Below are 25,339 nucleotides of genomic sequence, written 5' to 3' on the forward strand. Positions count from 1 at the left end.
CAGAGGAAGATCTTCCATTTGATGGTTCACTCCCCAGACTGCCGCAACGGCTGGAGTTGCATCAATCCAATCAGTCCGGGTCTCCCACACGGGTGTATGGTCCCAAGGCTTTGGCCATCCTGGACTGCTTTTCCAGGCCACAAGCAGGGAGCTGGATGGGAAGCTGCGCCACCAGAATTAGAACGGGTGCCCATATGAGATCCCAGCGCATGCAAGTAGAGAACTTTAAGCACTACAGTATTGCACCGGGCCTGCAATTCACATCTTTTATTGCACATAATATACCATTCTCTGGTCATTAACTAGCAGTCTGATAGTTGATCCTAATTAGTTCAACAGTCAGCTTGAGTATAATGAATTTGGTGTGAAAGGAATGGGATTGGGCCTTTTTCAGAACTGTTCTATAAAATTAAATTTGTGTCATAAGAGCTTCCATGTGTTTCAGCAACAAAGAAGGAGATGACCTAAGTCTGATTCATTAAATGAGCTGCGGTTATTCTTATGTTTATCCAAATCATTTTGCAATAAAAATGATAAATATCACATGCTTTCTTAGAACATTCTCCTCTTCAACTATTCTTGAGATTATTTTTCCACTTTGGAATTGTCATGCTGTCTTCATTCTCAAAGTTTTTCCAAGCTTCCATATGGGGAGAAAATCATGGAACACAGAGTTCTGCAGACTTCCAGACAACCAACACAGCAGGCTGTGGGTCGGATTGCAGTCACTGTGTCGATGAACAACTAAAGGCCAAGTGAGAGAAGAAAAGAGGATATAAGAGGATAACTATAAGCCACAGCCTCACTTTTTTATGTTCTCTTTGCTTTTATTAATAACAAGAGAGATTTTACGCATTCCAAATGTACAGTTCAAAAACACACTCACACTTCCTTCACCCCTCCATTCCTTTCATTGTTTCAACTACCACTTTTATATAGTCTTTTCTCTAATTTCTTCATTATTATTTAGATGTTGAATTTCTATTATTCAAATGTATGTACATTTATTTAAAATATTATTTTTTAAACCATGAGGCTTTTTTTGGTAGTTTGATTGCATTTAGCCCAAATTTTTCAAAATGATATACATGAAGTCTATGAAAGCATTCATTAATAAGTATTTCTTTCTGCCTACTAGAAATCAAGTTGATCATACAATCGTGTTTTGATGAAAAATCAAGGGAATGGACAGAAGAGGAATTTTGGAAAAGCAAACAGAGCCATGGTGTCAGATGACATTTCAAGCTCATTGGATCTGGGCACTCAACTCCAGGTAAAGTTAAACAAATGTTACTTCACAATATTTAAAATCTGCTTCTGTTCAAACAATTCTAACAAATCAGGCCCAACACCATCTGTCCTAACGAAGTTCAGGTGAATATTATATAAAGCATGTACATATGTATAATATATGGATATTATTCACTGGCCGGTAGCCTGCCCTGTAACCACAGCAAGGGGAAGAGTGGAGCAGCAATGATGGCCCACTGTTAGTGGCTTTTAACCTTACACTAGCATGAAAAACTACTAACTCAACTAAGCTAGTATTGGCACAAGAACAAGACTATACATACAATGAACTACGCTAACAATGGCACAAAGTGATGAAGGAGAAACTGGCAGGAATTCTTGTTTTCTCAAGGTTGGGCATTTGTCTCTCCCATGGGTTACTCTTGGGGTCTAAGTGGATGCATGGGAACACCCAAGACCTGTGTTTTGCCCTGGGATGTCAAGCAAAACTTTGTAGCCAAGTGTTAAGCTGAGACTAAGGGGAAGGTCCACCAACTGCAACCCAATTGCCAGTCACCAACAGGAGAAACCATAAAACTATTAATTGGGTAACTGTGTCTATAATTTCTCTTATTCTCCAGGAGGCCTGTGTCAAGCAGGATGTGACCTTCAGAGGCGCTGTCAGGCAAAGAAAAGTGAGATTCCATCCTGGAATGAGATATTTTCTTGAGGTATACACCCTCACCCTTGAAAGTTCTCTCCCCTAGAACTTGAAGTCATGACAAGGGTCAAGTCAGGGACACAGCAGAATATTTTGGGGAGTCTAGCTTGACTGTTGCTATTTTCTATTGCCTGGGCTGCCAAAGGTATGAATAGGAATGGCTTCCCAAAACTCCTCTATATGAGAAAAAGATAAATGGACTGATTCTCTGACAATTGCCTCCTACATATAGTTCCACTTATTTCTCAAAATTATATGTTCTATGAAGAAAAGAAGAAACTAAAACTTCACAGAGTCTGTAGAATTGGTAGAACCAATGTCTGATCTAGGAACTCTGACATCAGTTCTGGCCAAATACTATTTTTCTAAGATTCCCTTGGCTGTAATATGAATAACTGTCTTCAATGCCAATTGATAGTGTAATTAATCAACAACACAGATTTCCATTCCCACAATTTAATGGGTATTCATATATATAAAGAATATATTTTAGAAAAGGAACAAAACAGGGATAAATTTTAGCCATTGCTTCTCCAACAGCCACCCAGGCTTTGTGATGACCTGGGCAAGCCCTGTATTAATATACAAGAGCAGGTCTTGGATTCCCACATTTTTAATCATCCATGCCATTGGTGAAACCAATGTGGATATTCAGTTGCCCATTTCAACATCTTACCAGCAATTTCCATTTCAAATTACCCCCTTCAGCTTCTAAAAATAGCTGGTCCTATGTATGTGATAATTTTAATAGCCATGTATTCCCCTAACATCTCCAAGTTTAAGCCATACATTAAACTAAATACTCATAAAAGCACAAAATTAGAACCTGTTGTGCTTGATCTTTTATTAATTCCTTCCACTTTTATGTAAGCTGCTTCTATAAAAATATAGTGACTTATTTACTTTGCAAATTTTTCTGTATAATAAATTTCTCTCTAAATTCAGGGACAGGCTAAGAATGCAAACATATGTGTATATGTCCGGCTTAGTAGTTGAACCACCTGTTGGGAGCCCGCAATATACAAGAGAAACCTTGGTTCAAATGCCAGCTATGCTCAATTCCAGCTTCCTAGAATAGAGATTGTAAAATGCAGCAAGTCATAAACTCAAGTGGCTAACTCTCTGACATCCACATGGGACACCTGGATTGATTTTATGGCTACCAGATTTAACAGATTTAGCTTTGGCTGTTGCAAATATTTCAGGAATAAACAGGCTGATGAGAGAACTCTCTCCTCTCTCTCTGGGTTTGTGTCTTTCTCAATTTCATATTGATAAATAAATAAATCTGAATAAGTATATGTCTATATGCAGAAGCTTACTTGAAAACTGCAAAGATTAACATTTTTGTGTATTGAGAGATTTATAACATTTAAAGCTACTAGGATAAAACTATAAGTTAATTTTGAATCCAAATACTTCAGCTTTCCACCACCATTTTACCTTAATTATAGTAAATAATTTGATGCTTATGAAATATTTAACCTTATTTTCAGGTAAACCAATAAAAAAAAAAGTCATGCAATATTCACTGGCTAAGTCAGAAAGCACCATCCGCTTGTGATCTCGAGTCTCATGCAGCCATTCAGCATTCACATGCTTGTGCCTATGCCTCGTCTAGACCATCAATTTGCACTTTGCTAAATTACAGAGACAAAAAGCCATTCCTGATATGGTTTCCAATCCTGAGCTCTAGCTTTCCGACACATCCCCATTGCCTGTATGCTGCTCTCCCATTTTCTCTGTTTTTGCATTAAATCTACAGTCAGCTTCATCCATGGTGCACTAGTCATGTTCTGTAAACACATTAACAACTTCATTGTAATTACAGTTCATTTTAAGTTTTCCAATGATTTCCTGGTTATTAAACGCAATGTTTGATTTTCAAACCCTGCCTTTCAGCATGTAACACATGTGCTCAATGCCTCTCCCTAGGTACACATGCCTCTCACATCTGACCTCTTCATTATAGCACCTTCTATCGCCTTGCTTAACTCTTCGCCTCCCTTGATAATGGAAGAATTCTCTAAAAGCTACTTTTTTATCTATATGCCCTCCCTGGTAATCTCATCCAGACTCAAGGCTTGAAATGCTATCTATCTCTCAGTGGCTTTCCTCAAGAGAGCCATTATATACTACAACCATTGGAACACCAAGTAATTCTGTAATTGAATTTCTTCAGACTTAAAACTCTTGAAGTGATTCCTGTGTCTATTCTTTCTCTTGAACCTTCATTCCAATCTCTTGGAAAGCACTATTGGCTCTAACTCAAGGCACATGCAGATCCCACCATTTCATTCAGTTTAAACCACCACTGTATTTTTTTCGCATGGATTGTCACAGTATCTAATAACTGGTCTCACATTTGTTGTTCCCTTCTTCATTCTATTCTTGACAAAACAAACTCATAGTTTCTTTTAAAGTGTTAGTAAGACCGTGTGATACTTCTTAAAATTCCGCAGTGTCCCGATTCAGCTGCAGTATTAGCTAAATTACTTATAAGGGTGTATCATTTCCTCTATGGTCTTGTTCTTTCACCTGCTTTGCATCAGTGTCTGCTATTTCTCCAGCACACTAGATAGGTGCCCACCTAAGGACTTTTGCAGAGGCTCACATGTTTCCACTGAGTGTATTAATTTCTACTTTTTAAAACCATTGTTCAATCCTTCCTGTACAATGAAGGTATATCTAACCTATATGAATAATTTAAAACTTCAACCTAATTCCTCAGTATGATTTTTCCCATTTTTTTCTAAATCTATTCTTCAATTGAAATTTCATTCAGAATAGTTCTAAGCTTGTCAAACACGAATTGGGAAGCTATATAAACAGCTCCCATAAGTCATACAGTTAGCTTCCTTCTTATTCATATGTGGTGTTATCACATTTATCACAATGTGTACACCACACTCAACATTGTTCATTTTTAAAATTCAAGCTCCCTAAATCCTTTTTAATCTTCTAAGCCTCTAATAATCAATATTCTTTATTCATATTCAGGATTTTTCTTAGATAAGTTCCATCAGATATAGGGAAGCATGCCATATTTATACTCATATGTCTGAATTATTTCACTCAAGTTAATGCTTCTGGTTACAACCATTTTACCACAAATAACAGAATTTCAATATTTTAATTTCAATATTTTAATAACTGAAAAGTATTCACACTGCATTTATTTATCCAGAGTCTCATAATGGACACTTTTATTGCCCCCCCCCCCTTTCTTGACTATTGCAAGCAATGGCTTTACCAACTATATTACAACACCGATATTCTTTTGAGATCTGTGTATGCAAATGATTTATCTAGCTTGAATCAGGTTATTATGATTTCCTGCTGTTGATTAGAGTTACTTATATAATTTGAATATTAACCTCTTATCAGTCACATGGCCACATATATTTTTTCTCCGCCTTTGGATTGTCTCTTTCCTGGTCAACTATTTACTTTGCACTGCAGAACATTTAAAACATTTTAAATTCATATAACAAGATGATTAAACTGATTTTATAAATGTAGAAAGATAGCTACAGGAACATAAAGTAACTAGCAACATCTACCACCCTCTGTATACACTATACTGTGTAATTTTTATAACTAGTATATGAAGTAGAATATGCATTTGGACATTTTAAGGGGACAGTGTTGAATTCCCAATGATTTGCTGGAAGGATGCTCTCAAAACTCATGTAAGTGAAGAAACAATACAACAAAGACTAAATAGGAAAACTAAGGGATTAGAAAAAGCCTACTTCACTGCTGGTGGGAGTGTATTCTTGTGCAACCACTATGGAACACAGTATGGAGAGTGCTTAGGCAACTGAAAATTCATCTAGCATATGACCCAGCCATCCCACTCTTAGGAATATTTCAAAAAAAGTGATACCTACATACAAGAAAGCTATCTACATCCCTATATTCATTGCTACACAATCAACAATGGCAAAGACATGGAAACAACCTAGATGTCCATTGAAAGAGGATTGTAAAAACAAAAACCTGTGGTGCATGAACTCTATGGAACACTGTTCAGTCATTAAAAAAGCATGAAATGCTGACATTTGCAACAAAGTGATCCCAACGGAAGTTCATTATGTTCAGTGAAGTAAACCAATCCCCAAATGATAAATACAGTATGTTCTTTCTGATTTAAGACAACTTTTATTCAAAACACAGTATGAAAATATGTAAAGGTAAACAAGTGTGTGTGTGTGTGTAATCTCATAAACCAATCATGTAATAGAGACAACGGTAGCAGGAATCAAAGAACTGCAATATGCATCTCTACTCCTGAATAAAATAAGACCCCAAACAAAACTATTAAATACACCTGGACAACAGTATACTGGACTCTACCATTGCTTATACCTACAATGTCATGTATGTAAAGAGCAAAACGCCAGAGTTGAGACTATACAGTTTTAAAATACAGGAGTCCATAACGAGGGGCATTAGGAAAGTAATAAAGGGAGGAAAATGGGAAAACGCTATACCTCAAACACTGTGAAACAGAAAATAAGAACTAAAAAATAATTCTGTTCAGTCTTTTCTCTGGTTTTTATTTTCCGTCTTTTCTTCTTGCACGCCTTCTCCCCACCCCCACTTCCTTTATTCTTTTCTTCTTCTTTGTCTTCATCTTTTCTTCTTCTTTGGTCCAGTGAGTGAAGTTGGAAAGTAAAGCTTGCTTCAAGTTCAAACAAAAGTGCCAGTGAATACAGGTTGCCCTAGGAAGGGACTACAACCTTGATCCAAATGGCTCTTATTCTCCAAGAAAACTCTTGAGAGAACTTTATCTGACAATTAATCTCATCTGCTCACTAAAGAGAAATAGATATAATGAAAGGGCAACTCAGTATGAGGCTTTCAAAAAGAATGACTTTTGGCAGACTAAGTTTCCTTTTCAGTTGTTGTTCTTAAAACTGATTTGTGCCATTAATTAAGTACCTCCTCAGAATAGTGTTTATAAATGAATGAAATGATCTATAAAAAAGTTAAAAGAAAAGGAAGGCATGGCTCTCTCTCCACTAGCTGCCTCTATTTTTCAACTGTGCTTCCGGAAATGTCCACACATCCTCATAACTTTTGGTCCTGTGACTCTACATGATTTCCTTAACTTCTCTGAATCAAAGTTATCACAGCTTGACGAGGATTCACTCAGAGGTTCTTTCCCAGTTCACCTGAAGGCCAGGTAAGTTCTTGATACATTCAGGCAGCTAATTCAAGACGGCCACATTGCTGAGGTCCAGCGTTTGCCTTCTCCACGAAAACACTCCAAAGGAGCTCTATTTTTAAGGACTACATTCTCACAGGGTAGAATCGAGTCCTCTGAGTACAGGTGAGCCAGGCAGGGAAACAGCAGTGCCTGGTACTATTCTGACTACAGCAGGAAAGGAGGCTAAGGCAGGAAAGATAACACCTAGCAATTTGGAAATAAGGAGGATGCTCTGTTGGAATCAGTAGCTGTCCTTGTTCTCTTAGCCTCCCCTTTCCTAACAACCCTGGTTGCCTCTGGGTTCATATGCACCCGCTCCATCTGATTGCAGAAACTCATTCCCTAAACACTGCAAATGGATTTCACACTGAGCTTGGAGGACACAGTATAGATTCAATTACTGCACTAGATGTGTTCACACTACACCTGCGTAGGTCAACTGTGTTGTCATCATGAGCTTACCATAAGCTTTGAATCCACCAGTTCTTCCTGGCACAGAGAAAAATTGGAACCACAAACACTCCGGATTCAAAATCCACTCCCCTTGCTGACTGTAGCCAGAGGCGTCCTACCACACCCATCTTGGGTATTACTCTGGGCAACTTTCCCAACTAAAAATGACAGAACCCAGACTCCACCCCTGGAACTCAAGTATAAGCCTTAGGCATTCAGGAATAAAGCTTTGGATCAGGAAAAAAAAAACTGTCCAGAAATGATACAGATAAGGGCTCCCACAGGTGCAGAAAAAGAAATGCAGAAACATAACAAGCAAGAACATGGAAGGCAAAGTAACTACTCAAAATGAACACAACAAAGCGTCAATTTTGGACGTGAAGAGAGGGAGATTGAGGAAATGCCTGAAAAAGAATGTGAAGAATGATTGCAAGGTTACTCAGAACTACAGAGAAACAATTCAATTAAATTAAGAAAATAATATACAACATGCATGAAGAATTCAGCAGATATTGAAAACAAAACAAACAAAAACTTAGAAATTATGTATTTAAGAAGTCACATTTTTAAAAACACAATGAAAAGACTTAGCAGCAGTTTGTTGAAACAGAGGTAGAATATCAGATCTAGAAGAAAAATCTTTGAAATATCTGTCACAAACACAATCAAGGCAGCAACAAATTAGAAAGAATGAGAACTGTTCAGAATCTAAGAGAAATCAGCAAAACACCAAAATAAATAAATTTTAGGAGAAGGTATGGAAAAGAAGAATGGCTAAGAAAATCTATTCAATAAAATAGCCAAAATTTTTCTCAATTTGGATAAAGGTAAGACATTAAAATATAGGAAGTGCATGGAACCCTACATAGGAATGATCAGAATACAGCCTTAGCAAGACATAGTAAAGTCAACATTTCAAAAGCAATACAAAGACAATATTGTAACATTTGCAAGAAAGAAAGGGTAGCTCAAAGTTCAAGGAAGAACAATTTTATCAACAGAAAGCCTACAAGTCAGGAAAGAATCCACACATATAGTTCAAATTCTAAAAGAAAAACAAAATGAAGCAAACAAAAGCCTGTCAGTCCAGCTAGAAAAGAACTCATTTATAAATGAAAGTGACATAGGGCCCAGGGTGATGACTCAATAATTGGCTGATCCTCCCCTTGCAAGTGCCGGAATCCCATATGGGTGCTGGTTTGTGTTCTGATTGCTCCACTTCCTAACAGGTTCCCTGGCTGTGGCATGGGAGAGCAGAGGAGGATGACCCAAAGCCTTGGAACCCTGGAGTTATGTTGGAAACTGGAAGAGATTCCTGACTCCTGGCATTGGATTGGTTCAGCTGCCATGTTATCTCTGGTAAAAAAAAAAATAATTTTAAAATGAAGAAGAAAATTGAAAATTTAGGAGGTAATCAAGGAGAAACAAAATGACAAGCAGCAATAATGCACAACTTTTATTTGGTGATATTCAGGCAAGTTTCCAGGGGTGAAGGTGGTCCCTCACAGTAGCAATCTGACGAGATGCTGAGATGCAGGCAGCCTCGTGCAGGAGTCAGGAAGAGACACTGCACGGTGCGCTCAGAGGTCAGAGGTATATGCCCCTCATAGCAAAGGGTGGAGTCCCTGGACCAGGAAATTTCAATGGATAACAGCAGCATGGAGTCTTTCTCTCCTGGAGATTTGCAGACTGGGAAATGCTAAGTGTTTTAGAAAGCAAGCAAGAAAGCAAGTTATGACTATCTAAAGTCGTTCTTCTAGGACTACTTTTTTAAATAATTAAATATGGATTTTTAATAATTTTATTATTTCGCTTTCTACCTATTCTGTTTTCCTCAAAGAAAGTAACAACCTTGGGACTAACACACAGAGCCATCTTTGCCACATTCATATTATTTCTCAACATTCCCTGACAAAGAATTTTCTTGATCCCATCATCTGAACCTATTTGGCTTTTCCAAAGGAGTGTTTCACTTTCATACATCGGTACTATTGTTAAAAATGTTATCATGGGGCCTAGTAGTTAGCAGAGGGCATTGAGATTTGAAATCTCCAACAATAATCAATTGCGAAAGTTTGCATTCAGGTATAGTTCTCAGTAAAATCTAATCAGTAAAATTTAATTAGTGTACAGTTCCAATATGTTTAATAAGTAATGCCTAATGGAAGCAGTAGAGGAGGCCTTGGTTCCAAGCAGTTAGTAATTCTGTGAATATTCTTGGTCTACTTGCAGGGTTAAAGGAAGGGTTCCATTTCTGGTAACGAAGGAAGAAAGGGGGAAAAAATCTAAGCTTGATAGCAGCGGTGAAATACACCACATTTTTTCTTCTCAACACAATAAATTAAGTTTTTATCTTCAATATAGACAGAAATAGTTAAAGTATTACAACATGAAAGTTCCCAGTTAAATCTACGTTTATATGTTTTAAGAATACAAATAATTTTGTTCCCAGAATTTAGAGACCTATGTCTTGATTTGCAGAGAGATTGTAACTGGTTTCAGAAGTTTCAAATCTTAGAAATACATCTTCCCAAAATATTGTCAAGTCATTAACAGTAGTTACTTAATGTTTGGAAGCAGCAGTGGAAAAGAATCACATCTCAAGAAACATGTACACAGCGTGTCAAAGTGTTGGTTCCTTCATTCCTCTGGAATGTACAATACTGGGTAAATGTCACAGAACATGAAATAATTTTCTCTGCAAAGGTACTTTCCATGTCTATTTTCTTGAAAAGTACCTCCAAACACACAGATCTTTTGAAACATATCTTCTAAATATTAGGAAATTGTTAGCTACAATAATTATGTATAGTTATATTTAATTCAACCATCAATTAAGCATAAGGCTTTTCTTTATGGGGAGATCTATTCTGGGTGACTCTTTTGGGAAAGTGCAAAACCAACAGAAATGTCCTCGAACACCTGTGACCTTTGTCCGCAGTATTCCGAGACAATATACTGCAACATTAACACTGGCTTAACATCAGATGAAAAACAGGCAAGAGAATCATTCTTACAAGGGGACCTCTTTCTGTTATGCTTCTGAGTGCTCATAGGCTTGTGTGATACTCTGATATAATCGTTCTGATGAGGTAGTAAAGTTTATAATAGAAGGGCATTGAGATAGTCCAGGATTAGAGTCAGTCTTGATGTGTTTTCATTTTTCTCTTTTTTGAGAAGTAGTGCAGCCATGAACAAAACACAGAAAACATATTCTAGGTAGAAGAGAATCAAACTGGGTTCCTCATGCCCTCCTTATACTTGATTTCAGACTTAATGAGTCCCAGACTCATGTTAGTGTAACAGAATACGGTCTCTTGGTTTCAGAAAGGCTCGGCTCTGGCCACTGCAGCAATTTGGGGAGTGAAGCAGTACATTGAAGATCCTTCTGCCTCTCCTTCTCTCTGTAAATCTGCCTGTCAAATGAAAATCAATACATCTTTAAAAATAAATAAATAAATAAATAAATATTAGAAGCTAGCATTAAAATAACAATTACACAGTGTATTTTTAAATATACAATTTTCCATTTTCTGAGAACTTCCTCTGCTCAGTGCAAAAGTACCTTGAAGTTAGTGGAAATAGAGTTGAAACACACTATTTCGGTGTAAAACAATTCTGAAATACATGCATACTTTTGCATAGTGCATGTTTTCCATAATCTTTCTGAACACCTCTCACATTTGAGGAGTAAAAAAAGTAATAGACTACTTCTGTACTTTTTAAAAACCTGATTAAGTTATGTGTGTGTATTTGTGTGTGTGTGTGTGTGTGAGTGTGTGTGTGTGTGTGTGTGTGTGTGTGTGTGTGTGTGTGTGTGTGTGTGTCTGTCTGTCTGTCTGTCTCCAGAATTCGGCTAATCTGAAACTTGGATCCAGGAGCTTCTTCCAAGTGCAGGGAGCATGAAGAACTTGAGCAATCCTCTGCTGTTTTCCCATGCCATAAACAGAGAGCTGCATTGGACATGAAGCAATCAGGACTGAACCAGTGCACATATGGAATGCCCATGCTACAAATGGAGAATTAGCTTACTGTACCCCCAAACTGGTCGTGTATGTGTGTGTGTGTGTTTTAAAGATGTAATTTATTTGAAGGGCAGAGTAAGACAGAAAGAAAGAGAGAGAGGGAAGGAGGGGGGGGGAGGAGAGAGAGAAAGAGAGAGAGAAATGACTACAATAGCCAGGGCTGGACCACGTTGTTTCCAAGAGCCAGGAACTACTTCTGAGTCTCCTAATTACTTGAGATATTTTGAACAAGAAGGTCCCTATGAAAGGCAAACTAACATTTTTAAGAAAGTTCTATTAGTTTCAGTTCATCACTTATCTCCAAACTAAATGAATAGAAAATATGAATCTGTTAAATAAGTATTCAAATAAGACTTTGAATACTGTAAGAGTAAGGATACATTTGGGGGATTTCTCAGTATGACACCTTTTTTGTCATCTTAGGGGAGAAGAAATGGGTGGCTTGAGCTATGAAAAAAAAATTATTTATTTTGCTGTAAAATTTCAGGCTTGTTTATACTAGGATTGGTCTTTCCGGCAAGATACAGACTGCATTATTCAGTTGCTGTAAGGCACCATTGCAAGGAAAGCCTTGCATTCTAGGAATGGCCGGTACTTTCAAGGCTGTCTGATGTTCTCTGTGGTTAAATGAGGATTCCAAACAAGGAGGATGCACTGAGGAACTTAGGGAAGGTCTTTCAAACAGTAACACATACTCCTTAGCAACAACAATAACAACAAAAATCACCATCATTTTGAACCAATAACTTGCAGTAGACATCAGATATAGGTCAACAAGATCTTTTTATGTATTATATCTCTTCTCACTCCTGTCTGAACACAGAAGAGCCACAACCCTACAGAACAATGAGTAGAAAGAATTTGGAAAGACAGAAAAGACAGTGGTGATATTGCCTTCCTTGAATCACAGCCTGAAATGCACCTGCTTTGCAGAAGAGAGGAATCTGCAAACGCTCAAGAGTGGGGCACGTTGTGATGACACTGACATGGACTTCTCACAGTTTAGGAGTAACCTGAAATATCCTACTGGCTGAACAAGAGGCAGGCAATGAAAGAACTGTTTGACAAAGAGAGTCTAGAGGGGAGCTATGAGAAAGAACAATAGTGCTATCTTTTGGCAACAGGTATCCAACTTGTTCAATGAACTTATAAGGTCCAAAGATGCCCTCTGCCCTACAGTCATCATAACAAACTACAAGTGAGATTCAAAAGAATCCTTCTTGTAAATCACTTTCTCTGGATCCATTGCTTTTCTTTTCAAATGAACTTTTAATTGCTCTCAAACAAAAACTACTCAGCGAAGGCCAGGAATCCATTGGACCCTCATTCTGTTAAGAACACATGCTGCAGAGTCCTGGAGTGCGGACTGGTTTAAAACGTTTCTTTGATTGTTTCCCTCATGTTTGCACTAGTCTGATCTTACTAGGGTAACTTTTGGTCATTCCAGAGCTTTAAAGGGATAAGAAATAATATTCCCCGAGGTTAGAAGTCATGATTGATTAGGATTAAATCTGTGGGAGAAGGTGCGCAGAACAGAGTAAGGAGTTTATAAAATCCAGCAGCCCCACCATATACTTGTATAGGTTCTCCCTATACAAGCTCACATTGAATGACACCAGTTGTAACAGAGCAATAAAAAGTGTTTTTATTTATGAGAACAAACACTTATTTTTTTAATTAAGGAAACATCACCCAATGCCCTCAACCTAGGCACATGAGAGCATAGGAAAACACAGGAAATCCATTGTGGTTGGAACTTGAGATTGCTGGCAGTAACGTTTCCTCTTCACACCAGCTTCAACGGCAGGATATGAGATTTATCTGTGTCTTATGTGACCATTTAGAGAACAGTAACCTCTCAGTACAGTAACAGGCAAGGGCCACTAGACATACAGTATACCAAAAGACAAATAGAAAGGAGTTGCCAGAATTGAGTCATAGGTCAGCCAGGCATTAGGAAGCAAACATCCAAGCGCCTCTCATTCCAAAGTAAACGTGTTTTCTAGGTCACACGTTTTTCTGAAACTGGACCTTCTGTTTCCAACAGGTTAGCAATAGCTTAATTGCAAAAACTGAGAGCTTTTCCAGTTATTGTTGCATGTTCTTGGTTTCATATTATAATCAATCATTTGAGAGACTATTTTCTTAATGTCTGCCTCCCCACAGGAGAACATAGGTCTCCTGAGGACATTTAACCCTAGTTAATTTATCTACACCCAGCACGAACACCATCACACAGTATGAAATTGTATTAAAAACCAAATTGTTAAATAAACAGGGACCTTGTGGGCTAATTGTAAAGCGTTCTGTGTATTGAGCTTAAATCAAAAATCATATGGAAATATGTTCTAACCTGTCCAATGGGTTCTATGGGATAGAAAAAAAATGTATCAACTTGATCTTCAGATTTGTAAATGTCTAGAAAAGATCAGAGCATTTGTCCAATTTCTCTTTCCAGTAATTTTACAACCTTTCAAATAGAAACTCATTAATGTCTCACTCTCTGGCCTGGACTGGATGATGGCCTCTCCAGGCCAGGAAAAGCCTGTCTGGCTGGCAGCGCTCTGGCCGCAGGCTTGGCTGTCCCTCAGGAAACAACCTTGTTACAGGAGAAAAGGGCCAGGCTCTGGATCAGTCACAAACAGATTATGACAGGTTTATGCACTGCAAATAAACATTGCCATCAATATGCCTTCATCTTACCTCCTGCTCCATCCCTAAAACTCCTTCTCCTTAGAAGTTCAAATTTCTTCATCCCATTAGATTTAATAAGGCCTACCTTGTCTCATGAGTTATAAAACCATACTTATAAACTAAATGGAAAGATAAAAATGCAATTAATTTCTTTTCAGTCACTCTTGGCCTGAACTATAATTAATTAGTTCTATTTTCTCCAAAATTTATTTCATAAAGACAATTAGCCAAGTATTACAAAGCCAAGTTTTCCTTGAACCTTCAGCATTCTGAGTCTGGAAGACTAAAATAAAATATATCCTATTTCCTGTTATTTGAAGATAGTTGATTTTTCAAAAATACTGAGCTGTACTCACAGCCTTAACATATTTATTCTCAAATATGATTTCTATTCAGGTAATCACTGTTTTATAGTCAAAACAAGCATTTAGAGGCATACATTAGATAATTTCAGCATCACAGTATTTGCCATTACCCTGTAAAGATGCATAAGTTAAAAGACAGGTAATATGGGTGAAATAAATATATTAAAATTTACATTGCTATCATAGTGGACTTGGATCTTTTAATTGCACTATAGATGGACTTTATAGTACAAAATCATTCACACAAGCATGACTCTTGTTCCTCATTGCATTCTTAATAGCTGATTTGTGCATGATGAACACTAAATACATATCTAATAATGAATATGTAACTGTGAGTTAGAACAAATGAATTTCTGATTTTATACAAAATAATTTGCAAATAATGTGAGATAAAAACACCTTCTCCTGCATTTTTATTTTACTCACAAACTTTTGTCATCCTAATTTCATGGTCTGTGAGCCTTCCAGAGACCTAAGCTAGCCCCCCAGCCTTAGGCACAGCCTGAACACACACTGCTCCCACTCCAGGTGGATACTTTTCTTGAATCTTCACAATTATACATCTAACTACCCACGCAAACATTTCTGTTGGATTTTAAAAGATTTGTTCTATACTATTTAGAAGGAAAAGTGATGAAGAGAAAAAAGATTCAGAGAAAGAGATATTTCATCCACTGGTTCACTTGATAGATGAGTATAAAAAATGGGGGCTGGACCAGGATGAAGCAAAGGTCTGAAACTCCATAAAAATCTCCCACAGCCAGGGGCTTGTCACAGGGACCAAGGAACTTTGACCACCTCCACTTAATTTTTTGATTCTATTACCAAGATGTTGAGAAGGAAGCAAAGCAACCCAAACTCAAATGTGCATTATGTTTTGGGATGCCAGTGTAACAGTCAGCAGCATGACCTGATACATTACAACTCCAGATCCACAAATCTTCCTTTTACGTACGTCTGTGCATATGTCCAAACTTAATGCACTCAAAAATGAACTTTTTCTTTTTAAAGATTGATTTTATTTATTTAAAAGGCAGAGTTAAGTGGGAGAGGTTGGAGAGAGAGAGAATTCTCCAACATTGTGGTCCATTCCCCAAATGGCCACAATGAACAATGTTGGGCCAGGCCAAGCCACAAATCAACAGTTAGCTACATCCGAGTCTCCCAAGCACTTGGGCCATCATCTTCTGCTTCCTCGGGCACATTAGCAGAAAGATGGACAAGAAGTCTAGCAACCAGAACTCAAAACAGCACCAGAGTCTGTCCCTGGCTGCCCACTGATGAGCTCTGGGGACTTGGGGTTCAGGAATTACTACTGCCTAAGGACATCCATGGATAAGGCCACCATATGTGTAGGTGAGGAATGAATCCTGAGAGACACCCTAAAACAAGGCTACTGTACTTGCAGGTAAGTGAGGGGACTGAGACCTGGTGGTTTGAAGGGTAGAGATTGGAAGATCTTTATGGGTCAGACTGATTATCAGTCCACATGGGAGTCCCGAGATGGGCTTTTAAGTGCAAAACATCACTGACCACCACACACCAGTCCACGCAAAAGCTAGAGCTATTGGCCTGTCTGGCAAAACTAGATCCCAGTACCTGACTGAGTGTCAGAACAAGGAACAGGTCACATTAGGCAGAGCCATGACACTAACCAGCATGCAAGAGAACCAAGTCCGGGGGTAGATTCCACAAGGGATATGTGGGCCCAATCCTGTGGAAATACAGACTCCTCTGGTTAGCTCAAGGGTTGGGTGGTGGTGGACTGAACTAGGTATGATCATAGAACCTGCTAACACTCACAGGTACTGGGACCGAGAAGAGGCTGGGCAGGTCCAGGTTGTAGCACCCACATTTGCATCTTAAAACAGGGTGTGGGGTGGGCTGAGCCACAACATCCACCAGCTCATAAAAAAGCCAAGCTGGAAGAGCAGTCTATTCCAGGCAAGGGCCTAGCACCTGCTAGCACGTGTGAGAACTGGGTCTGGGAGTGGGCCGGGTTGGGGGACCTGGGTAACTCCCCTACGGGGTCATAGCTCCCACTGATGAACATGTAGTTCAGACCTGAGGGTCAGGCAAGTTGGGCAAGGTAGCTCCATTGGTTGGCAAGTGTATGGGTTGGTTTTGGAAGGGGACAGACCAGGCAGGGCTGAGCAAACCTTAGCCCACTGGTGAATGCAGAAACCAAGATAAAATGCAGGTCATGCAGGGCTATGTTGTCACACTTGCCAATTTAAGTGAGCCAATAACAGGAACAGACTAAGTAGGGCCAGGTGCCAGCAACCACCAGCAAGAGTTGGGACTAGGGTCAGGCTGGGATAGGCCAGGCCACAGCATTCAAGACAAAAGCCAAGACAGGTGAGTGACTACATCAGCTGGGTCAGAGCAACCAGTGTCATATGCAAGATCTATGTTTGGGAACAGGCCTTGTTGGCAAGCTAAATGGATGCCCTGGTTGGGTTGTGGTTCCCACCGGATAAGTGCAAGGACTGGAGTGGGCATCACTATCTGTTCTGGACATGACTGCAGCATCCCTCGGCACAAATATGGACAATTTGGACTGGATCTGTGGTGTGCCAGATTGGGCTAAACTTTAACACTCATTGATGCTCATTAGACCCAGAGTGGGCATAGGGCAGGCTAGTGTCTACCCCTGCTGAGCCATGAGTGAGCTGTGTCTGGGTATGGGTCAGGCTTGGATGGGCTATATAACACCCAATGGTAAAAACTGGAATCAGTGAGGGCCAGTCAAGAAAGGCCACTATTCCTGCTAGGACAGGAGGTGGTCTAAGTATGGCTGGTCCATGAACCTACCGGTGGGCATGAGATCTGGCACTGGGAGAGGCTCTGATGGAGGAGTTTGGAAAACTCCTCTGTTGGTACATTGTCCCTGCAGGTGAACACAAGAATCATGATAGGGAGCAGCCCAGACCTGAACAGATAATGGTACCCACCAGAATACATTTGGCTCAGGTGAGGCGCGGACCATGCTGGGCCAGTTCATATCACCTGCTGGTGAATCTGAGGGCCAGAATGGAGTGTGGATCAAGCCGGTTTAGGCCATAATACAAGCCAGTTCACATGAGGTCCAGGACTGGAGGACAGCTGGGCTGGGCTAGGCTATATCCCCCACCAGCATGAGCTGGAATTGAAGGTAGGCTGGGCCTGGCCAGGCTATGGTACCCACTGGCAAATGCCAAGGCGAGGTGGGCCATGCCAGATTGGGCCACAGAACCCAACTAGCACACATGAAACCAGGGAGGGTGGGTGCAAATCCAGTAGGTGGGGGGGGGGGGCTGTGTGGAAATCCGCTGCTGGACCACCACTCTCACTGGAGAGCACGAGAGCTAGGATGGGGCAGACCAGTCCAAGCAGGGACACAAAACCTGTTGACCTGCATGTGAGCTGGATCAGGGGAAAGCCAGGCTGGGTTGACTACTTCTACTGGTGCATACACAAGCCAGAGTGTGGGTTGGTTGGGCTTTGCTGCAGCATCAGCTGGCAGATGCTGGCACAGGGGGTAAATTCTGACAAGTTACACTGCAGAACCACCTGGAGAGTGCAAAGTCCAGGAGTGGGAGAGGACCCATTAGGGAAATAGTGGCATCTGCATCTTGAGTTGCCACTCTGACTGGTGAGCATGATAACCAGAATGGGAGCAGGCATGGCTAGAAAGAAAGTGACAGCCCCCGACAGTGTGGGCTCGATAGTGGGGCTGGTTAGGTTGAACTGGGCCATCAGTGCCTATTGACATGTATGAGAGCTGAATGGGATTGGGGATTGACTGGACCAGTCTACAAACCAGCAAGCTCAGGAACCAGGGCAAGGGGTGGGCCTGGTGGGGGTTATTGCGGGTTGCTCCGAGTAGGTTGCAGCTCCCACTGATTTGCGTGAGGGCCGAGTGTGCAGTAGGCAGGATCAGGTGGGGCTCCAACACTCCATAAGTTGCATAGAAGGCAGGGCTGGAGACAGAACTGACCCAGCAATTGCAACTAGCAGTGTGTGCAATAGACAGTGCCATACCCTATATTGGCAAGCCCACACAAGAATCAGGTCTGGGAATACCTCAAATGAAGTAAGTTTTTTGTGAGGATTCTCCCCAACTGAATCACTGGATTCAGAACTCAATCATGGAGAGAATTGCAGGTTCCATGATCTCACCGTGGAGTGCGTGTGTCAGAGCTGAGCCTCCTCAGTGGCTTAGACGGAGCAATGGACAGCATATCCCAGTGCACATGGGGATTACGGCAGTGCGTTGAAGCTTGCTCAAGATATCTGATACCGTAATAGAGGACAGAGGATGGAACAAATTGATCAACTACTGCAACCAAGTGTTGGCAGTAAATATCTGGGCAAACGGAGACTGAAAGGTGAACTATGTCAGCCAATGGATTCTGGAAAGATTTCATCGTGCTTGGAGTGGCAAAGCTGGCAGTAATTCAGAACTGTGGAACCATCAATACCTCTTGAGCAGAACCCTTGGAGCTTGCCCCATCTCAGGCACTCTGGGATGGCGTCAGGTGGCTGGTCTCCTTCTCACAGCACAGAGGCTGGGATGGCTTCTCCCCTTCTCTCTCCCCAGTTCCCCCAGAGGCAGGAAGAAAACAAAACAGAATGTGGAAGCAGCAGTCTCACCCACTTTCCTGTAGCCCTTGACCCTTTGCACCCTCTTTTCCCAGACATAGGAAGGACCAAAAAGAGAATATGGAAACTATGGTCTCACACACTTTCCTGTAGGCCTTGGCTCTTTACCCCCTAATCATTTATGTAAAAATCACCAAAAAAATTTTTTAATTAACAAAAAAATCAATGACCATGACAAAAAAAAAAAAAAAGAATTTGCTTGGAAAGCAGAGGAGGATGGCCCACATCCTTGAGTCCCTATATCCATGTATCCATGTGGAAGACCCAGAAGAAATTTCTGTTTCCTGGGTTTGAACTGGCCTAGCTCCAGCCATCTTTCTCTCTCTCTCCCTCTCTCTCTGTCTTTTTAAATTCTCTTTTAATTCTGTCTTTTTTAATGAATAAATGAATACTTTTAAAAGGATCAATTGAATGAATGAATGAATGTGTTAATATGAGTATGTTAAACATAAGTTCACTGAGGTGGTAGTCAAGCAATAACATCAGATGTGATCCGTAATTCAAACAAAAATCCTTGCTCTTGCTCTTGAGTAATGGATTGTTTAGAATCAAGATCTAGCTAAGTTGTAGCTCCAAGAGAGAAACCCCCATCCTTGCCAGTACATGTCAGACAGCCCAGATCTATGTTTTGGACAGAATGATATTCTCAGTTTGTCTTGAATCTGACCAAAATTACAGTGGGTTAATGATTTCTCCAGAATTGTCTAGGTTTTCAAGAGTCTGTTTTTCCAGCATCTTCAACCATGGCTGAAGACTCATTTTTCACAGAAACTTATCCTGTGTTAACCAAAAAAAAAATGTGGAAAGTTTTAGTAACTTTATGGACCCACTAGTTTCTTACCTCTGATGATCAAGTTGCATTCATCTTACTAACATTACCTAAGATGGGTTACTTGTGATTGAATGGAAATAAACTTATGAAAAAGGCAACTTTAAAAACTCCTTTGAATCCTGTTTACAGTGTCTAGCATACTGGCCAATCTTCATATTCATTTTTTACATTCAGTCACATACTCTAACCAACAATTCTTAGAGGCTTTAATTTTTGAGAAGTTTGTTAAGAATTAATCATAGAAATAATCACAATCTGAAAATAATCTCCCACTCAAAGCACACTAACATTCTCCTTTAGACTCAGTGGAGAGAATTCTGTAAAAAGTTATGTAGAATGTCTACACAACGCAAGTTTTTCTTCAATATTTGCAATAGGATCATCTCTCAGGAGAAGTTTTAAGTCTCAGTTTTTCTTATGTGATCTAGACTACAAACACACAATTTTTTTATAATCCAACAATCCCTTTAACAATTAGTTCTTTTTTTAAGATTTATTTTATTTTTATCACAATGTCAAATATACAGAAAGGAGGAGAGACACAAGGGAAGATCTTCCGTCTGATGATTCACTCCCCAATGACTACAACGGCCAAAGCTGCACTGATCCGGAGCCAGGAGCCAGGAACTTCCTCCAGGTCTCCCACTCAGGCACAGGGTCCCAAGGTCTTGGGCCGTCCTCGACTGTTTTCGCAGGCCATAACAGGGAGCTGGATGGAAAGTGGAGCTGCTGGGACTAGAACCGGCACCCATATGGGATCTCAGCATGTTCAAGGCGAGGACTTTAACCACTAGGCCACCGTGCCAGGCCCAACAATTAGTTCTATGACTGGAATTGAGAGGTCATTTTTGTAATGAATCAGTAACTATCTATACAATTGGGGGTATTTAATCATTAATACTAGGGCACCAAAATTATGTGTTTTAGTTTTGTGTTACATTTTAATTAACAAATAATGTTGAAAAGAATTTTTAAAGAGTCAGGAGAATACAAACTACTTACATCCAGTGAAGACAGTATTCCATCCATGTGAAAGAATCCACCATGCATATGTGCCTGAGAACTTTAGCATCTGCTTTTATAGTTCTATCACTGGCTTACTTATTTATCATTTATTTGGACAAAAAAAATCACCATCATTACTAGAAGCATATATCTATCATTGTCCATTAAATATGAATTCCCCCACAAATGATAAGTGGGAATTCATAATCAAAGACATGCTCTTTGTGCCCAATTTGTAATATCTAGGTTGATCTATTAAAGTTATAAACAAAAAATGTATGATGTAGCTATTGACCATTAGTCAGCAATCCACATGTATGAATAATGGCTCATTGGACCAAGTTTGCCTGTGAACGGGGACTTGAAAGCAGATAGAAAGTGTGACCAATGGAGGCCCCACAGAAAGAGTTCAAAAAATAAATCTGCACTCCCTCCTCTTGGAACACCACCTGCTCTGCCTTTACAAACTTCTGACCCACCTACCTGCCTTCCTCCCAGCCCACCTCCAGGACTCCTCCATTTCCGAGACCACCTGGAATGCCAGGACCCCGAGGGCCTTTACCCCAACGTTTACCACCAGGTCTTTACCACCAGGTCTTACCTCCAGGTCTTTCTCCTGTCCCTTCACCTTGGGGACTCCCACCAAGGCACCTCCAGGCATCCCTACAAAACCCTGCCATGCCAGCACCCCCACCTCTTGGACCACCACCTATTCTGCCTGCTTCATCTTTAGGAAAACTTCAGCCCATGGACTTCCAACCTGAAGAGTTTCTATAATTCCTCTTGGTGTTCCAAGTTTGCCCACTGTAGAAAAGCTCCTGACCCTTCCCTTGTGTCCACCATTGCCTTGGGTCTTACAGGTGTGAGGCAGCAAAGTGAGCTTTGCCCTGGATCTTCCCCATCGTAGATGAGAAGACAGGCTGTATAGTCCTGCACATGTTCAGAGGGGTCATGAATAGGATGATGTTTCCAACATAGGTGAAGACAATGGCTATCCTGAAGACATTGGTCAAGATAAAAATGACCACAGTGACATTGACAGATCAGATGGAGCGGGGGATGAATGTGTGCATCATGACAGTGAACGAGGCAACAATGAAGAAAAAGTTCCAATCTAAGTGTACAACTTTCTTATTTGCCTAGAAAACCAAGGAAAAAAGAACATGAAGGGCTTGATGCCTCTTCAAGCCATGATGCTCCAAATGTCAGGTCAGAAATCCCTGAGAAGGGAAGAGAAGTGGAGGAATTTTCAGAGGATGATAACGATGATTCTGATGATTCAGCAACAGGAAAGCCATCATAAGAACAGTATCAAGAAGATTCCAATCCTGATGGCACATGTGCATCTTCGCAGCAGCAGGCTCATCCCCAGTCTGGTCCTTGCTCTCAGATACAAGCCCCTCCCATGCCAGCACCCCCTCCTCTTGGACCACCACCTGTTCTGCCTTTACAACCTTCTGGATCACCTACCTGCCTTCCTTCCAGTCCACCTCTAGGGGCTCCACCATTCCTGAGGCCACCCGTAATACCAGGAATCCAAGAGCCTTGGCCCTGACATTTACTTCCAGGTGCACACCCAAGGTCTTACTCCTGTCCCTCTGCCCCATTGACGTCCCCACCAAGGCTAGACCTCTACCTGCGCCTCCTGGCACCCTTACACCTTGTCCTGGCATGAACAGGCCCACCTTTGGTGCCTCCATTTGGACCTGCCCCACCTGGGCTTTTCCCACCAGCTCCCTTGCCGAGCCAGGAGGAGGATGTTGCTGTGCCTCTTGCCAAAGCAGTCCCCAAGTCTGGTCCTGCTGCTCCTGTGACCACACAAACTAGGAATGTTGTTTATGAAGCTTTCATGAAAGAGATGGAAGGGCTGCTGTGACAGGGGAATCTTAGGTGTTTCTTCTGACTTTTTTGTGCTGTGGGCACAGAGACTCCCAGAAAATCAGTGCATCTCATCTTCCCTTTTGTGTTCAAGTTATTTTTAATAATTTTCTGTAAATATTTTGTCATATGTTACCTGTAGTAAAATGAATCACAGTGTCATTTCCTACTAGAAAGTAAGATATTTGGAAAGAAAATGTACAGTCCTTTGATCAAAACTATTTTCTACTGATCTAAAAAAAGGTGTATGATGGGCAGGAGTTTAATCTCACAGTTAGGATACCTGTATTTCATATCACAGTGTCTGGGTTCAATGCCTGCCTGTGGCTCCTGATTCAAGCTTGCTGCTTATGTGGACTTTGTGAGACAATGGTGGGAGCTCAAGGAATTCGGTTCCTGCCACCTGCATGGAAAACCTGTATTGAGTTTCCAGCTATAAATTTGACTGACACAGAATCTGCTAATGCAGATATCTGCAGTGTGGACCAAAATATAGAATCCCTCCCTCCCTCTCACTCTCTCCCTCTCAAATCCAGCCTCCTTCTAAAATATTTTTTCAAAGGTATGAAGTTTCATACTAGGTAACATGGTTTTAAACACAAAACTAACTACTTTGACCATCATGCAATATGAACAAGTGGATTTCGCTAACTCCCTATTTCTACCATTGTCATCTGTGCAAAGCATCCAGGGTGGAACTGCATGGCAGAAGCTCCATCTGTCGTACCCCTGATACATTAGTTATCAGTAAGAGCAGAGACAATAATCTTTCTAGTATTTAGGAAAGGAAAGATGAATTACCCCAAGATGGACAAGTTTGGGAAGATTTCTTGGAAAAGAAACCTTGAACTATATTTCCAGGACTGGAAAGAAGTCAACATCCTGAGGGTGATAAATGGAAATTGTATCCTATCAGAAAAGCCAGTTATCAAGAAAGCACCCAGGTGACCCTTTTGTAGAACAGGGGGCTCTGTGAGAAACGGTTAAAGAGAATGAGCACAGATAATAACACTAGTAAGTTTCATCTGGAAAACTTGTTCAAAAAATAAGACTCAGGCTCAGCGTGGTGGCCTAGCTTCTAAAGTTCTCACTTTATATCTGCCGGGATCCCATATGGGCACCAGTCCTAATCCCAGCAGCCCCTCTTCCCAACCAGCTCCCTGCTTGTGGCCTGGGAAAGCAGTTGAAGACGGCCCAAAGCCTTGAGACCCTGCACCCACGTGGGAGATCTGGAAGAAGTTCCTGGCTCCTGGCTTTGGCTCAGCTCAGGCTGTTGCGGCCGCTTGGGGAGCGAAAGAATGGACTAAAGATCTTCCTGTCTCTCCTCCTTTCTGTATGTCTGACTTTGCAATAGAAATAAATAAATCTTAAAAAAAAATAAGAGACTCCCTCACCCTTGAACAGAGAGGTGGGTGTGCACTGGGAGTCAGCCTGCTGTGGGCACAAAGCAGAGGTAGATTTGGCAGGAGGTGACAGTCATAAATGATGAGAAGAGGGGATGTGATCTGTCACCTCTCGACAGGATCAGGTTACAGGACATAAGAAAAACAGGAGGCAATGCAAAATGGAAGTATAGTCACACTATTTTCTCATTTTGCTGGAGAACAGATAGGTGAGTATGGAGAAATGAAGATCTGAACCCTGCTTTGAGATTGAAGTTAAGAATTTTCAATGTGGGTTGCAGATATTTGAAAATTCTGAAACTACGGATTTATCACTTGTCATTTAGAACAGATTTCTTGAATGTAAAGATACTAATAGTTATAACTACAAAAAAAAAGTATTTCTTTTTTTCAAGAAGGAACAAGAATTCTGTCTGAATAAAATACCCAATGCATTATCTGTAACTATGGCAAGAAAATCATTTCACTGCTATACAAAAATATATTTGCATAAAACAGTTTGAACAGATTATGAATTACACTGGATAATATTTATTATCTGTAATTGCCGCAATGGTTTCTAGAGACAATCACCACCTCCCAAAACACAACCATTTCACAATCATCTATTCATAGCAGATGTAAATCTTACTTACCAAGAAATGCTGGAGGGATTGGCTTTTGCACAAGCCAGACAGATGGTAGATTTTTATTCTAATTTTTGCTGGTTCTAAATTTTCTCAGTAACTGATGCTATGATTCATTTTTAAGTCTTCAGTTAATTTTTTGCTTATTTTTAGCATACTTAAGTTACATATATGTATATATAATGCACATAGTTTTGAAGCATTTTAGTTAAAGTTTAACAATAAAATCTGATATTTAAAGAAAG

At 40.4% G+C, this 25,339-nt stretch overlaps 1 pseudogene; it reads left to right on the plus strand.

The window, feature by feature from the left end:
- The first annotated feature begins 1,222 nt into the window (after nucleotides 1-1,222).
- LOC121163547 lies at nucleotides 1,223-23,063 on the plus strand (annotated as a pseudogene).
- The last annotated feature ends 2,276 nt before the right edge of the window (nucleotides 23,064-25,339 follow it).

This window comes from Ochotona curzoniae, unplaced genomic scaffold, assembly GCF_017591425.1.
Source record: "Ochotona curzoniae isolate NIBS_2020 unplaced genomic scaffold, NIBS_Ocur_1.0 contig_64, whole genome shotgun sequence".
Taxonomy (NCBI): domain Eukaryota; kingdom Metazoa; phylum Chordata; class Mammalia; order Lagomorpha; family Ochotonidae; genus Ochotona; species Ochotona curzoniae.